The sequence below is a fragment of the Triticum aestivum genome, chromosome 7D (genome assembly GCF_018294505.1).
Source record: "Triticum aestivum cultivar Chinese Spring chromosome 7D, IWGSC CS RefSeq v2.1, whole genome shotgun sequence".
NCBI classification, from domain to species: Eukaryota; Viridiplantae; Streptophyta; class Magnoliopsida; order Poales; family Poaceae; genus Triticum; species Triticum aestivum.
Genome location: NC_057814.1, coordinates 480,236,670 through 480,253,570, shown reverse-complemented (window position 1 = coordinate 480,253,570; position 16,901 = coordinate 480,236,670).

The following is a 16,901-nucleotide window of genomic DNA, read 5'->3' as shown; positions in this document are numbered from 1 at the left end:
CCCAACAATAAGCATTTCATATTTCTTTTTAACAGTAGGTAGAGGTATTTGAAAACTTCCAATAGTGATTGTCGGAGATTTTTCAATAACATTAATACCATTCACTTGGAATTGTTTCTTCGAAAAGTGCACCGTATGCTCATTACAATTAATATGAAAAGTGACCTTCCTTTTATTGTAATCAATAACAGCCCCTGCAGTATTCAAGAAGGGTCTACCAAGAATAATCGACATGTTGTCGTCCTTATGCATCTCAAGTATAACAAAGTCAGTCAAAATAGTAACATTAGCAACAACAACGGGCACATCCTCACAGATACCGATAGGTATGGCAGTTGACTTGTCAACCATTTGCAAAGATATTTCAGTAGGTGTGAGTTTATTCAAGTCAAGTCTTTTATATAAAGATAAAGGCATAACACTAACACCAGTTCCTAAATCACACGAAGCAGTTTTCACATAATTCTTTTTGATAGAGCAAGGTATAGTTGGTATACCCGGATCTCCAAGGTACTCCATCTTTGAAAGTATAATTAGCAAGCATAGTGGATATTTCAGCTTCTGGTATTTTTCTCTTATTAGTGATGATGTCTTTCATGTACTTTGCATAAGGAGGCATTTTCAAGATGTCAGTCAAGCGAGTATGCAAAAAGACTGGCCTCAACATTTCAGCAAAGCGTTCAAATTCTTCATCATCATTCTTTTTAGTTGACTTGGGTGGAAAAGGCATATGTTTTTTAACCCACAGTTCTCTTTCTTTACCGTGTTTTCTAGCAATGAAGTATCTTTTATCATACCTTTTATTCTTATGTTGTGGGTTATCAAGATCAATAGGTGGTTCTATCTCAACATCATTGTCTGGTTCTTTTTCATTATTTGGGTGAGTGTCTTCATGAACCTCATCATTATCTTTTTCATTATCACTAGGTGAGTGTTCATTACCATATTGAGTTTCAACATCAGAGATAGAAGTTTAATTTTCATTATCAGGAGGTTTTTCTATTTCAGGTTCACTAGAAGTGTGCAAAGTCCTATCATTTTTCTTCTTCTTTTTCTTTCTAGAAGGACTAGGTGCACTAGTGTTGTTTCTTTGTGAATCTTGTTCAATTCTTTTTGGGTGTCCCTCAGGATAAAGTGGTTCCTGAGTCATTTTACCTCCTCTAGTTGTAACTCTAACAGCAAAGTCATGCATATTATGATTCATTTCATCAAGCAATTCTCTTTGTGATTTAGCAACTTGTTCTAACTGAGTTTGAACCATAGAATCATGTTTTCCAATACCTCTAACATCATTTGAAATTCTAAATAACAAGTCACTCAAGCGAGCAATCATATCAGAATTATATTTCAATTGTTTCATAACATTTGCATTGAAGTGATCTTGTTTTGTAATGTAGTTTTCAAACTCATAAAGGCATTGACTAGGATGCATATTGTGAGGATTATCATTTTCATTAAACTTCATAAGAAAATTTACCTCTACCACCTTAGGCATTGGTGGTGTATCAAGCCCATGTATTTCTTCAATAGGAGGTAAATTTTTAACGTCCTCAGCTTTAATACCTTTTTCCTTCATAGATTTCTTTCCCTCTTGCATATCTTCAGGACTAAGATATAATATACCCCTCTTCTTCGGAGTAGGTTTAGTCGGTGGTTCAGGAATAGTCCAATCATCATAATTTTTCAATATGTTATTCAATAATTCTTCATCTTGAGCAATAGTTCGTTCCCTGAAAACACAACCAGCACAACTATCTAGGAAGTCCCTAGAAGCATCGGTTAGTCCATTATAGAAGATATCAAGTATTTCATTTTTCTTAAGAGGATGATCGGGCAAAGCATTAAGTAGCTGGCAAAGCCTCCCCCAAGCTTGTCGGAGACTCTCTTCTTTAATTTGCACAAAGTTAAATATTTCCTGTAAGGCAGCTTGTTTCTTATGAGCAGGAAAATATTTTTCAGAGAAGTAATAAATCATATCCCGGGGACTACGCACACAACCAGGAGTAAGAGTATTGTACCAAGCTTTGGCATCACCCTTTATTGAGAAAGGAAATAATTTGAGAATAAAGTAATAACGGGTTTTCTCATCATGAGTAAAAAGGGTGGCTATATCATTCAACTTAGTAAGATGTGCCACAACAGTTTCAGTTTCATAACCATGGAAAGGATCAGATTTAACCAAAGTAATTAACTCTGTGTCGACAGAGAATTCATAATCCTTATCAGCAATACAGATAGGTGAAGTAGCAAACTTAGGATCACATTTCATTCTAGCATTCAGAGATTTTTCTTTATATTTGCATAGTAATTTCTCTAGATCATCTCTATCATTGCAAGCAAGAATATCTCTAGTTGCTTCTTCACTGATAACATAACCTTCCAGTACCTTAGGCAATTCATATCTAGGAAGGTTAGTTCTAGCAGGTGTTTTAGGAGTTTCAGTTTCAAGCTCATCATCAGATTCAACAACATCATGTTGTATTACTCTAGCAATTTGTTCATCAAGAAATTCACCAAGTGGCACATCATCATTATCAAGCAAGGTACTAGCATCATCATAAGCATCATTCATAGCAGTAGTAGCATCATCAATAACTTGCAACATATTAGAATTGATAGCATGTGGTGGTGGTGTTGCAAGTTTACTCATAACAGAAGGTGAACCTAAAGCAGAACTGGATGGCAGCTTCTTACCTCCCCTCGTACTTGAGGGAAATATCTTAGGCTTCGGATCCTTCATATTCTTCATAGTGATAAATTGATAATTATCCCAAGTGACTCAACAAATATACCTATGCTCCCCGGCAACGGCGCCAGAAAAAGGCCTTGATAACCCACAAGTATAGGGGATCGCAACAGTTTTCGAGGGTAGAGTATTCAACCCAAATTTATAGATTCGACACAAGGGGAGCCAAAGAATATTTGAAGGTATTAGCAGCTGAGTTGTCAATTCAACCACACCTGGAGATTAATTATCTGCAGCAAAGTGATCAGTAGCAAAGTAGTTTGATAGTTTTGATAGTAGTGACAGCAGCAACGGTAACAGTAATAGTGATAACAGTAATTTTGTAGCAAGTGTAACAGTGATGATAGCGGTAGTAATTTAGCAGAAACAATATAGGATAAATTCGTAGGCATTGGATCGGTGACTTGTTGGATGATATTCATCATGTGACAGTTATAACCTAGGGCGATACGACACTAGCTCCACTTCATTGATATAATGTAGGCATGTATTCCGTAAATAGTCATACGTGCTTTATTAAAAGAACTTGCATGACATCTTTTGTCCTACCCTCCCGTGGCAGCGGGGTCCATATTGGAAACTAAGGGATATTAAGGCCTCCTTTTAATAGAGAACCGGAACAAAGCATTAACACATAGTGAATACATGAACTCCTGAAACTACGGTAATCACCGGGAGTGGGCCCAGTTGTTGTCACTCCGGGGTTGCCGCATCATAACACGTAGTAGGTGACAATAACTTGCAAGATCGAATATAAAACATGGATATAATGATGAATTCATAAACGGTTCAGATCTGAGTTCATGGCACCCGGGCCCAAAGTGACAAGCATTAAGCATAACAAAGTCATAGCAACATCAATCTAAGAACATAGTGGATACTAGGGATAAGCCCTAACAAAACTAACTCGATTACATGATGAATCTCATCCAACTCCTCACCAACCAGTGAGCCTACGAAAGAATTACTCACTCCCGATGGGGAGCATCATGGAATTGGCGATGGAGATTGGTTGCTGATGACGAAGAATGAGGATCCCCCTCTCCGGAGCCCCAAACGCACTCCAGATCTGCCCTCCCGAGGAAGAACAGGGCTTGGCAGTAGCTCCATCTTGTGGATCGCGATAATTCTTTCTCCCTGATTTTTTCTGGAATAATTTGATTTTATAGTATCGGGGGGTCGTCAGCGGGGCCACCAGGTGGGTACAACCCACCTGGGCGCGACAGGAGAGGGGGGCGCGCCCTGGTGGGTTGTGCCCAACCAGGGGCCCCTCTCTGGTGGGTCTTGGCTCCACAAATTCTTATTATTGATATAAAAAATCCTTGCAAAGTTTCGTTCTATTCTGAGAACTTTTATTTCTGCACAAAAACAACACCATGGTAGTTCTGCTGAAAACAGCGTGAGTCCGGGGTTAGTTTCATTCAAATCATGCAAATTAGAGTCCAAAACAAGAGGAAAAGCGTGAGAAAAGGTAGATACGTTGGAGACGTATCAATGGTTAACAAGACCACTAGTTTCAAGAAAAGGGGCAAAGGAAAAGAAAGGGAACTTCAAGAAGGAATGGCAAGCAAGTTGCCAGTCCCGTGAAGAAACCCAAAGCTAGACCTAAGCCTGAAACTAAGTGCTTCTACTGCATAGGGAATGGTCACTGGAAGCGGAACTACCCCAAATACTTGGAAGATAAGAAGGATGGCAAAGTGAACAAAGGTATATTTGATATACATGTTATTGATGTGTACTCTACTAGTGTTCATAGTAACCCTAGGGTATTGATACCGGTTCAGTTTCTAAGATTAGTAACTCGAAATAGGAATTGCAAAATGAAGAGAGACTAGTTAAGGCCGAGGTGACGATGTGTGTTGGAAGTGATTCCAAGGTTGATAAGATCACCATCGCACACTCCCTCTACCTTCGAGATTAGTGTTGGACCAAAATAAATGTTATTTGGTGTTTGCGTTGAGCATGAATATGATTGGATCATGTTTATTGCAATACGGTTATTCATTTAAGTAAGAGAATAATTGTTGTTCTGTTTACATGAATAAAACCTTCTATGGTCATGCACCCAACATAAATGGTTTATTGAATCTCGATCGTAGTAATACACATATTTATAATATTGATGCCAAAAGATGCAAAGTTGATGATGATAGTGCAACATACTTGTGGCACTGCCGTCTAGGTCATATTGGTGTAAAGCGCATGAAGAAACTCCATGCAGATGGGCTTTTGGAATCACTTGATTATGAATCATTTGATACTTGCGAACCATGCCTCATGAGCAAGATGACTAAAACTCCGTTCTCCGGAACAATGGAGCGAGCTAATGACTTATTGGAAATAATACATACCGATGTATGCTGTCCGATGAGTATTGAGGCTCGCGGTGGGTATCGTTATTTTCTGTCCTTCACAGATGATTTGAGGAGATGTGGGTATATCTACTTGATGAAACACAAGTCTGAAACATTTGAAAAGTTCAAAGAATTTCAGAGTGAAGTGGAGAATCATCGTAACAAGAAAATAAAAGTATCTATGATTTGATCGCGGAGGTGAATATTTGAGTTACGAGTTTGGCCTTCATTTAAAACAATGTGGAATAGTTTCACAACTCACGCCACCTGGAACACCACAGCATAATGGTGTGTCCGAACGTCGTAACCGTACTTTATTAGATATGGTGCGATCTATGATGTCTCTTACCGATTTACCACTATCGTTCTGCGGTTATGCATTAGAGACAGCTGCATTCACGTTAAATAGGGAACCTTCTAAATCCGTTGAGACGACACCGTATGAACTATGGTTTGGCAAGAAACCTAAGTTGTCGTTTCTTAAAGTTTGGGGTTGCGATACTTATGTGAAAAAGCTTCAGCCTGATAAGCTCGAACCCAAATCGGAGAAGTGCGTCTTCATAAGATACCCAAAAGAAACTGTTGGGTACACCTTCTATCACAGATCCAAAGGCAAGATCTTTGTTGCTAAGAATGGATCCTTTCTAGAGAAGGAGTTTCTCTCGAAAGAAGTGAGTGCGAGGAAAGTAGAACTTGATGAGGTAATTGTACCTTCTCTCGAATTGGAAAGTAGCTCATCACAGAAAACCGTTCCCGCGATGCCTACACCAACTAGTGAGGAAGTTAATGATGATGATCATGAAACTTCAGATCAAGTTACTACCGAACCTTGTAGGTCAACCAGAGCACGTTCCACACCGGAGTGGTACGGTAATCCTATTCTGGAAGTCATGTTACTAGACCATGACGAACCTACGAACTATGAGGAAGCGATGATGAGCCCAGATTCCGATAAATGGCTTGAGGCCATGAAATCTGAGATAGGATCCATGTATGAGAACAAAGTATGGACTTTGATTGACTTGCCCGATTTTCGGCGAGCCATTGAGAATAAATGGATCTTCAAGAGGAAGACGGATGCTGATAGTAGTGTTACTATCTACAAAGCTTGAATTGTCGCAAAAAGTTTTTTTGACAAGTTCAAGGTGTTGACTACGATGAGATTTTATCACTCGTATCGATGCTTAAAGTCTGTCCGAATCATGTTAGCAATTGCCGCATTTTAAGAAATCTGGCAAATGGATGTCAAAACTGCATTCCTTAATGGATTTATTAAAGAAGGGTTGTATGTGATGCAACCAGAAGGTTTTCTCAATCCTAAAGGTGCTAACAAAGTGTGCATTCTCCAGCGATCCATCTATTATGGACTGGTGCAAGCATCTCGGAGTTTGAATAGACGCTTTGATGAGTTGATCAAAGCATATAGTTTTATACATACTTGCGGTGAAGCCTGTATTTACAAGAAAATGAGTGGGAGCACTATAGCCTTTCTGATAAGTATATGTGAATGACATATTGTTGATCGGAAATGATGTAGAATTTTCTGGAAAGCATAAAGGAGTATTTGAATGGAGTTGTTCAAAGAAATACCTCGGTAAAGCTACTTACATATTGGGCATCAAGATCTATAAAGATAGATCAAGACGCTTGATAAGACTTTCGACGAGTACATACCTTGATGAATTTTTGAAAGAGTTCAAAATGGATCAGTCAAAGAAGGAGTTCTTGCCTGAGTTGTAAGGTATAAGTGAAGCACAAGAGTAATTCCGTTGAGAGAGAATGAAAGTCATTCCCTATGCCTCAGTGATACGTCTCCAACATATCTATAATTTATTAAGTATTCATGCTGTTATTTTATCATTCTTGGATGTTTTACAATCATTTTATAGCAACTTTATATCATTTTTTGGGACTAACCTATTGACCCAGTGCCGAGTGCCAGTTGCTGTTTTTTGCTTGTTTTTTACATCGCATAAAATCAATATCAAACGGAGTCCAAACACCGCGAAACTATTTTTTGTATTTTTTTATGGACCAGAAGGAAACCAATGGGCCAGAGCAGCACCTGGGGGGTGCCCTGAGGTGGGCACAACCCACCAGGGCGCGCCAGGCCCACGTGGCGCGCCCAGGTGGGTTGTGCCCACCTCGGTGGCCTCCTGCACCCCCTCTTTGCACTGTAATTTCCCAAATATTCCGAAACCCTTCGGGGTTAACCTAGATCAGAAGTTCCACCGCCGCAAGGTCTCTGTATCTGCGAAAACCAATCTAGACCCCGTTCCAGCACCCTGCCGGAGGGGGGAATCATCTCCAGTGGCCATCTTCATCATCCCGGCGGCCACCACAATGAGGAGGGAGTAGTCCACCCTCGGGGCTGAGGGTTTGTACCAGTAGCTATGTGCTTAATCTCTCTCTCTCTCTCTCTCTCGTGTTCTTGATATGTCACGATCTTGATGTATCACGGGCTTTGTTAATATAGTCGGATCATATGGTGTTTTCCCCTCTCTATCTTGTTGTGATGAATTGAGTTTTTCCCTTTGAGATTACATTGTTATCGGATTGAATACTTTCATGGATTTGAGAACACTTGATATATGTCTTGCAATTGAATACTCGTGGTGACAATGGGGTATCGTATTGATTCACTTGATATATGTTTTGGCACTCAACTCGCGGATTCCCGAGGTGACATTGGGGTAATCTATGCATAGGGGTTGATGCACGTTCTTGTCTTTGTTTCTCCGGTAGAAATCTTGGGGCACTCTTTGAAGTTCTCTGTGTTGGATTGAGTATTATGAATATGAATTTTCTTTGGTGTTATTTTAGTACGAACTCTAGGATAGATCGAACGGAAAGAATAGCTTTGTGTTATTTTAGTACGAACTCTTGAATAGATCGAACAGAAAGAATAGATTTGAGGTGGTTTCATACCCTACAAACAATTTATTCTTATGTTCTCTGCTAGATAGGAACTTTGGAGTGATTCTTCATTGCACTTTGAGGGGTGGTTATACGATCCAACTATATTAGCATTGTTGAGAGGTTGCACTAGTGAAAGTACGGACCCTAGGCCTTGTTTTTAAGCATTGCAATACCGTTTTTGTGCCCGTTTACTATTTGCTACCTTTCTGTTTTTATTTATTCAGATTATAAAAATATATTTCTACCACCAATATTACACTTTTATCACCATCTCTTCGCCGAACTAGTGCACCTATACAATTTGCCATTGTATTGGTGTGTTGGGGAAACAAGAGATTTCTTGTATTTGGTTGCAGGGTCGTTTGAGGGAGACCATGTTCATCCTACACCTCTAACGAATTGATAAACCTTAGGTCATCCACTTGAGGGAAAATTGCTACTGTCCTACAAAACTCTGCGCTTCGAGGCCCAACACGTGTCTACAAGAATAAAGTTGCGTAGTAGACATCAAGCTCTTTTCTGGTGCCATTGCCGGGGAGGTGAGTGCTTGAAGGTATATCTTAGATCTTGCAATCGAATCTTTTAGTTTCTTGTTTTATCACTATTTTTGTTTATAAAAGAAAACTAAAAAAGTGGAATTGAGGTTGCATCATATTATTGATCATCTTTATAATATCTTTCTTGAAAATGATGGTTCGGAAAATTGTGCTCAATTGTTAGAAGAAGAAGTCAATAAAATGCTTGGCACAAAATGTTTGAATGATGATTGCACAAGTCGTGACAAAAATGTTTCTTTTAAGCATGTCACTTTTTGCGGAGTGAATTGGGAGTGCCTTTGCACACCAAAAAGGGAAGATAGATTTTGCAAGAAGCATAAATATTTAGAAACGAAAAATTTGCAAGAGAGGCTAGTTGATTGTGCTGAAAGATGTAATTTTTTCCGCCATCCTTATGAACTTTGCAATGAACATGGTCATTTAAATCTTCAATGCAGATTCTTTCATGATCAAATAGTGTCCAAAAATTGTGATAACTTGATTACCCTTGAGCATCATAAAGAGGTTAGTCTTCTTTTGGGGTATGAAGAAATGAAACGTATAACTAAGGGTATTCCAAATTTAATCTCGAGAGATTTCTTGATTTTGATCTAGAAGAAATTTATATGTTTTGTGCGGTGAATTGCATTGACAATCCTTATATTGCCAACTATCTAAAGTCAAGAGAACAAATAAAATATGAAGATAGTACTAATGAAAGGGAAAATATTTCCCAAAACCCTCCTAGTGTTTATTATGATGAATCAGGTAACGAGGAGGAGCTTCCTATCCAACCAATCTCATCAATAAGAAGCTTGAAAAGATTAATTAAACCCACACGTGATGTGGTGAAGAAGAAGAAAAGAAGAAAAGAAGAGAGGTAAAAAGGTATCTCTCCCAAATAATGTTTCTCCTATTATTGTTGTGCCTCATGAAAATGAATCAAAAATAATTGTGGAAGATGATGCACTTGATGATGATTTTGCTATGCCTATTGCTTGTTATGATGATTATGATTGGGAAGATAATGATACTTCTTATAATATTGGAAATCTTTTTTGCACCAACTTGGGAAATTATGTTGATAGCAATTGTTATACTGTTGGTGCCATTCATACTATTAATGATGAGAATGATTATGCTTATGATATGCCAAGCCACAAGCTCGGGGACGCTATGTTTGATGAGAATGGCATGTTTGAGAATTTATTTGCTGCAATTAATGTTTGTCCCAAGCTTGGGGAGGCTATGTTTAATGAAGATGATCTTTTTAGTCCCCCTACTTTGATTGATCAAACTTATTTTGATGATAGCATGCCTCCCATTTATGATGATTACATTGATAAAAGTGGGTTTGGAAGAGTGTCAACTCTAGGTAGTAGTGATCCCACTATTTTGGAGGGTGTTGAATCTTATTACAATATTGATGAACGTGGATTTGGAGAGGTCATGACTTTATTTAGAGATACATCCACTATTTGGAAGAGGTTTCAACTGACTATGGCAATAAAGTTGCTTTCTATGATGATTATTATGATGACATGTATGCCATAGAGAGTAATGAATTTTCTATGCTTGTGGATCATGAAAAGAATGCTTTATGTAATGGTTATATTGATGAATATATTCATGATGCTACTGAAAATTATTATGAGAGAGGAACTTATGATGCATGATGCTCTCTTTGTGTTTCAAATCTTATCTTTTATGGGAGCATCATTGAATCATCATGCCTAGCTTAAAAGGCATTAAAGAAAAGCGCTTGTTGGGAGACAACCCAACACTTTTACCTACTGTTTTTCCATGTTCACATGATTATGCTACTTCATTGATCATGTTTTATAGCTTTTGTTTCAATAAGGTGCCAAGTAAAGCCTTTGGGATCATGTTGGGTGATAGTTGATTTGTCCCTGCTGAAAAACAGAAACTTTTGCGCTCACGAAAATAAGTCCCATTTTTAATAGAAGAGTTCTTTTGAGTTGATTATTTTTGCAGAAGTTTAATATACAAATTTATCACGTGGTCCAATTTGTTCATAATTTTTGGAGTAGCACAAGTATGGTAGTTATCAAAATCATTACAGACTGTTCTGTTTTTGACAGATTCTGTTTTCAATGCATAGTTTGCTTGCTTTCTAGTTTCTATGGCTTATATTGCTCAATATAAATTGTGGAAATGATATTATACAGTAGTAATTGTGTGATAACAATTATGAATCTTGTCTTTGACAGTACCAAAGTGAAATGGTTTGCTCTTTATCATACTAACCTATCTCACGAAGTTCCGTTAAGTTTTGTGTGATTGAAGTTTTCAAGTTTTGGGTGAGATATCGATATGAGGAGAATAAGGAGTGACAAGACCCTAAGCTTGGGGATGCCCAAGGCACCCCAAGTCAATATCCTAGGAAGATCCAAGCAACTAAGCTTGGGGATGCCCCGGAAGGCATCCCCTCTTTCGTCTCCAACATTATCGGTAACCTTACTTGGAGCTATATTTTCATTCATCACATGATATGTGTTTTACTTGGAGCATCAATTTATTTTATTAGAATTTACTTTCTGTTATTTATAATAATGTTTTGCATCTTTCATTTCAATAAAAGTGGCATTGATAGCCTTTGCCATGCTTATTTTGCAAGTATACATGTTGCTGTTTGAAAACAGAAAGTTTATCGATGTTGCAAAAATTCACGAGGAAAGTCAGAGTGTGATAAAATGTTGAAACTTTTTGCATAATGAGCTCTGATAAATTTTCTACAGTGTGGTAGAATTTCATAATGTTTGGAGTTAGGAAAGTATTGATACTCTTGCATTCTTTAGTACTATTTTAGCAGATTGCGGTTATGTTTGCATATGTTTGCTTCTTTAACGATTCTTTGAGGATAGGAGTATTAAATATGCAGAGGCATTTAGTATGCAATGTTGAATAATAGTTTTAGTGATTTGCTACAGTAGAGAATGATAAGGGTTTTGCATTGGTTTATACTAACTTAACTCACAAGTTCCTGTTCAGTTTTGTGTGGATGAAGCTTCTAAGATTTAGGAAAACCGTGATATGAGAAGAATTAAGGAGACACAAAAGCTCAAGCTTGGGGATGCCCAAGGCATCCCAAGATAATATTCCAAGAAGTCTCAAGCATCTAAGCTTGGGGATTCCCCGGTAGGCATCCCACCTTTCTTCTTCAACGATTATCGATTAGTGTCGGTTGATCCTAAGTTTTTGCGTCTTCACATGAGTTGTGCTATCCTTGAAATGTAATTTTGTCTTGTTTTGCTTGCTGTTTTAATAAAGTACTTAGATCTGAAAGTTTTTAAATAAAATAGAGTCCTCAAATAGTTTCCAAGGAGAATAAGTAAGCAGCATTAACATCCCGTCAACGAAGCTCTTTTCTATGGAATTACTCTTGTGCTTCACTTATATCCTATGAGTAAATTGTTGAATGAACTGAATGTCATGAAGTTGAAATCATATCATGCCTAGTGGTAGCTTCACATTTGGGTTTATAAAGTGAAACCTTTTGAGGCTTGACAATCACAATATTGGTCATACAGGCAATTCACGAATAATTAGTATAAGGAAGAGAACTTTCACATGCAAATACACTATCCTAGAAATCCTTTGTGATTGTGAGCCCCCATCAAAATACTGTATGCCAAAATTGTTGACCTTGGACAAGGAAGACAACATAATGGTTTATGTTTGTTCATATTCACATAGAAGTCATACTGTCATAGATCCTTCAATATGTGGTGCTTGCCCCCCATCTTTGCTAGCCAAAAATTCCGCACCAAGTAGAGATACTACTTGTGCATCCAAAAACCCTTAAACCCAAATCTTATTTTCAAGAGTCCACCATACCTACCTATATTGTAACATCCCAAAATTATAAATTTTGGAATATTATATTAAATAAATAGATTTGATTAATTGTTTGTTTGTTGTGTGATTGATTCACTGAAAGTGAGTGAAATTCGAAACTTTTTGAAAGTTAAATGAGAGGGAATAAAAGGACTTTCCCAAACTTTCATTTTGCAATTATGATCTCCATGAATTCAAATCTATTTCATCACAAAACCCTAGAGAGAAGATGACATGACTTCTTCCATTTAATTAAATGAAAAGGGTTTTTGAAAAATATTTGAATTTCATTTGGAAATATTTCCAATTCGTAAACTTCATTCAACTCAATGATTTTCATGAGAGAAGATAAAATGACTTCTTCAAAACATATGAAATATGAGTTGGGAGTTTCGGAGAATCAAATTGAAAATCCTTTTGGAAATTATTTTCAATTTGGAGTTATTTTAGTTTTATTCACATTATTTTTCTCGAAAAATAAAATACATGGAAATTAGGGTAAAATGATTCCCTACAATAGAAAATTGGAGAGAAATAAATTTGAAATTATTTTGGTATTTTTAAAATGATTTTTATTGGATTTTATTAGACCAGTAGCACTCTTGGATTTATTTGAATTTGTGTGGATTTTTTTGACTTTACAAAAATGTTCATGTTGTAGAAAATCTTTTTCTGAAAATTTTGATATATTATATGCCTATATAATATTTTTATTTATTATTTTTGTTTGTCTGGAAAATCTTTATTTAAAAAAACTTCTTCTTCTCCGGACCGGGCCAACTGGGCCGAAGCCCAGCCAGCCAGCCCAATCACTGCGCCACCTCCCTCCTCGCGTGCCCGTGCGGGACTCCCGCCGGAGTCCGCCGCACCTACGGCGCCGGTCGCCCCTTCCCCAAGACAGGAGCCGCCCCGGCCCCTATATAAATGGGCCGGCCCCGCCGCCTTCTTCTCCTCCTCCTCCCCTCAACCGCCGCGCCACGCCGCACTTCCCGCCGCCGCTGCATGCTGCCGCCGTCTGCCGCTGCTCGCAGCGCCGCCCTGCGCCACTAGCAGATGCCGCCGGAGCCCGCCGCCGCCGCCTCGCCCCGCCGCCTGCAGCGCCACCCGCGCCACACAGCCCCGCCGCCAACCTCGCCGGAGAACGCTGCTGTCGCCAGATCCGCCCCCGGTTTATTTCGCCCGAGCCGGTAAATAACCGACAAAGACGCCCGATTCGGTTTTTCTTTTAAGTTCGGTTTTAAAAAAAAACCTAGACTGGATCAGTTTTTTTAGGTTTTATTAAACAGCGAACGACCACTATTTAGATCTTATAAACGAACGTTCATTATTTAGCCTCTTCGTTTTCTGTTTCTTTACGTCAGGGACCAATTCGTAATTTTCTTTCTTACAAACTAGTCCTTCTGTTTCAAACGATCACTACTTTTCACTTGTTTGTCCAAATCCAACGAAACCAACGCCCACTTCTTCGTTATGATCTCCTATATCAAGTAATCCAACTCAAACATGTTTTTGGAAATTTAAAATTTGAATTAGACCAGATTTGAATTCAAACTTCGTTTGACCGTAACTTGAGTTTTATAACTCTGTTTGAGTTGATTCTTTTTGCTAATTAAAGCTCGTGACCTAAACTTTTTGATAAGGCAAAATTCACATAATTTTGGTACTGTTAGAAATTGTTTTATGTTGCAAGAGTTATTTGCTTGGTTTTCGATGTTTTCCGAGTTGTATTCTTCGTTCTTTCCGATCTTTCGAGTGATTGCTTATGTGTGGTTACTATTGCTTGCTTACGATAGATTGACCGGAGTGTGACGAGTAGAACTATCAAGAGTTTTGAGTGCGAATCATCTTCATCAACAGTACATGCAAGTCCACACTTTGATCATATCCCTTTCGTACCCAGTTTTTATGCATTAGATTCATCCTCAAACACTGCATGATTAGGATGTGATTAACTTGTGGGTTTGGGAAATAGTTGATGAGGTAGAACCTATTGCCTTGTTTTGTTATCAAACCTTGGGAGTTACTTCTACGTTATTTTTATATTGCTATGCTATGCTCGTAGACGTGGATTGCGTTCGAGTGTATCCATGGCAGATGTGAGATTGTTAATTAATGGTTCAACTTAAGGTGGCAACTTTAATACACATCTGGGTGGATTGCTTGTTTGGGCACCTGGAGAATCCAGTGTTGTCCTAGGATATCCCGGAGTACCCGTGTGATTTTCCTATGGCCCGCCACCCAGGCTCAAAGGGATCTTAAGATTATTCATGCTAGAAACTTCCGTGTGCAGCCACAAGCCATTATGGGCTCTGGCATAGTTTGAGTAAATTGCGTGAGCTCTCGAAGAGGTGGACTAGCAGATGTAGGGGGATAGTAGGTGTAACTGTCCACCCAGAGTAAAGAGTTAATGCTTCTGAAAGACTGTGTCTCGATCATCCATTTCTCAAACATCATGTAGTGCGAGAAATCCAACGGAGGATATCGAGTCTTGTGGGGAAAAGTGTGCAAACCTCTGCAGAGTGTACAATCTAATCATGATTAGCCGTGTCCCCGGTTATGGACATCTTGAGTATCTGGTTCTTGGACTATCATATTGATCTCATCACTCTACTTAACTAATTTGTTGAGTTGATGAGTATTAATTTGGGATTGAGTTGGAGGAACCTTCTCAATATTTATCAACCAACTTGGTATTTAAATAAAATATATTCCTTTGATGTAGGAAAAAATTGGCTTTTCGCAAAACCATTATAACCATAGAGCTTTTCCACCAGCCATATATGCATGTAGTGATAGTTATTATTCATCATTATCCTATGGTGTGAATTTGCCAGTACATTCAATGTACTGACCCTTTGTTGCTGCAACGTCTCATGTTGCAGGATTATCTTACGACGAGTAAGTGATACGTTAGGGTTACGATTTCTACACTCAACTTTGCCGTTGGTGTTGATGGGAATCCACAACCTTGTTGTTTCTTTCGCTATTTGGATTGAGGTAATAGTATTTACGTTACTTTATACATGTGATTTACCTCTGTTATAAATCCTCGAGTACTGTGTGTGTCAGCATACCGATCCAGGGATGACACTTAAGCACAGAGACTTGACCGTCTGAGGTTGGGTCGCTACAAGATGGTATCAGAGCACATGTTGACTGTAGGACGTGACCCCTAGAAACTGGCAAGCCCATAGGAAGGATTTTCTCTAAAACTTTCTTTTTCAAAAAGATCTTTTACCTCTCTTCTCTGCTGAGCTTATTCAAATATTCCCTTTTAGTGAGACCATACCCCTTTCCCCTTTTGACCACACGAAGATTCGACTGATGAGTCCACTCCAAGAAGTACAAGCTATCGGACAACTAAGACCACTTCAGAATGAAGAGGATTTTACAGAGCATTACAATAATGGAAACTACAACGGTTGAAGACTCCGAAGACTAGGAGAACTCGAAGGCTCTGAAGAATTTCTACATTGGTATGAAGGCTACGCTTATGGAACTTGGCAGACCATGAAAGCTTTCAATACACGAGATCAAGGTGTATCGGAGAAAGACCGGAGCATGGAGCATTAGAACTCAAAGTTCTGTCAAGGAAACCCTAAGGTAGGAGATATCAACTATGGAATGATAGCTCATGGAAATAACTAGAGCAGAAACACTGTTATCCATGATGTTATCGCCCGCTTATGCTGTTGTCACCATGCTTAGTTAAACCTGCATTTCTTTGGAAGGATTGAATGGTAGAAGGCTGATGGAGCACCTAATCAGCAAAAGATGAAGTTTTAACCTTAGCTGGTGTATCGCCAGGATTTGGAGTATTACATCAAGAATTTGATGGACCTTCTTGAAGCCTTATTCAACAAGGAAGCATTTCTTGAAGAACTCAGGACCCAGAAGCTGGAAGTAGCCAAGCTGGAGGAGTCAAACCTCAAGACACCGGGGATTCGTCAGGAACTGAAGGACAGTAGGACATGGTTCATGCCAAGGATTTTGAAACCCAGAAGTTTGGAACACAACTCCAGAAATATTGAAGGACGTCACGAGAGACTTCGCGTTAACAGAGTTGGTCTGGCAAAAAAACTTGAGAAGGACAAGCACGATTGGAAGAAGCCATCGGAGACACGAACAAGACTTGAGGAGTTTGGCGACTTTGAAAGATTTATTGACCTTTAGAAGACCAAACCCCTGTTATATACCTACGTTAGATGCGACGTTGTGAGTTGTCATTTGTTTGTTGTTTTTCAGACAACCACAAATAAAATCTGTCTTTTCAAAACTATTGTTTGTATTGTGTGTATCTCTCCCTCCCTATCTCTCTAATCTCACCCCAAAACCCTTGGACCCAATAGAGGATGAATGGAGATGAGCTTGTATTTTCTGGACCGACAAGTCAATTGGAGATGGACCGATGGATTCAGAACATGGAGGATCACTTGAAGAATAACCCTATAGTCGGAAAGGATATGACCCAGCATGCTCTTCAGTGCT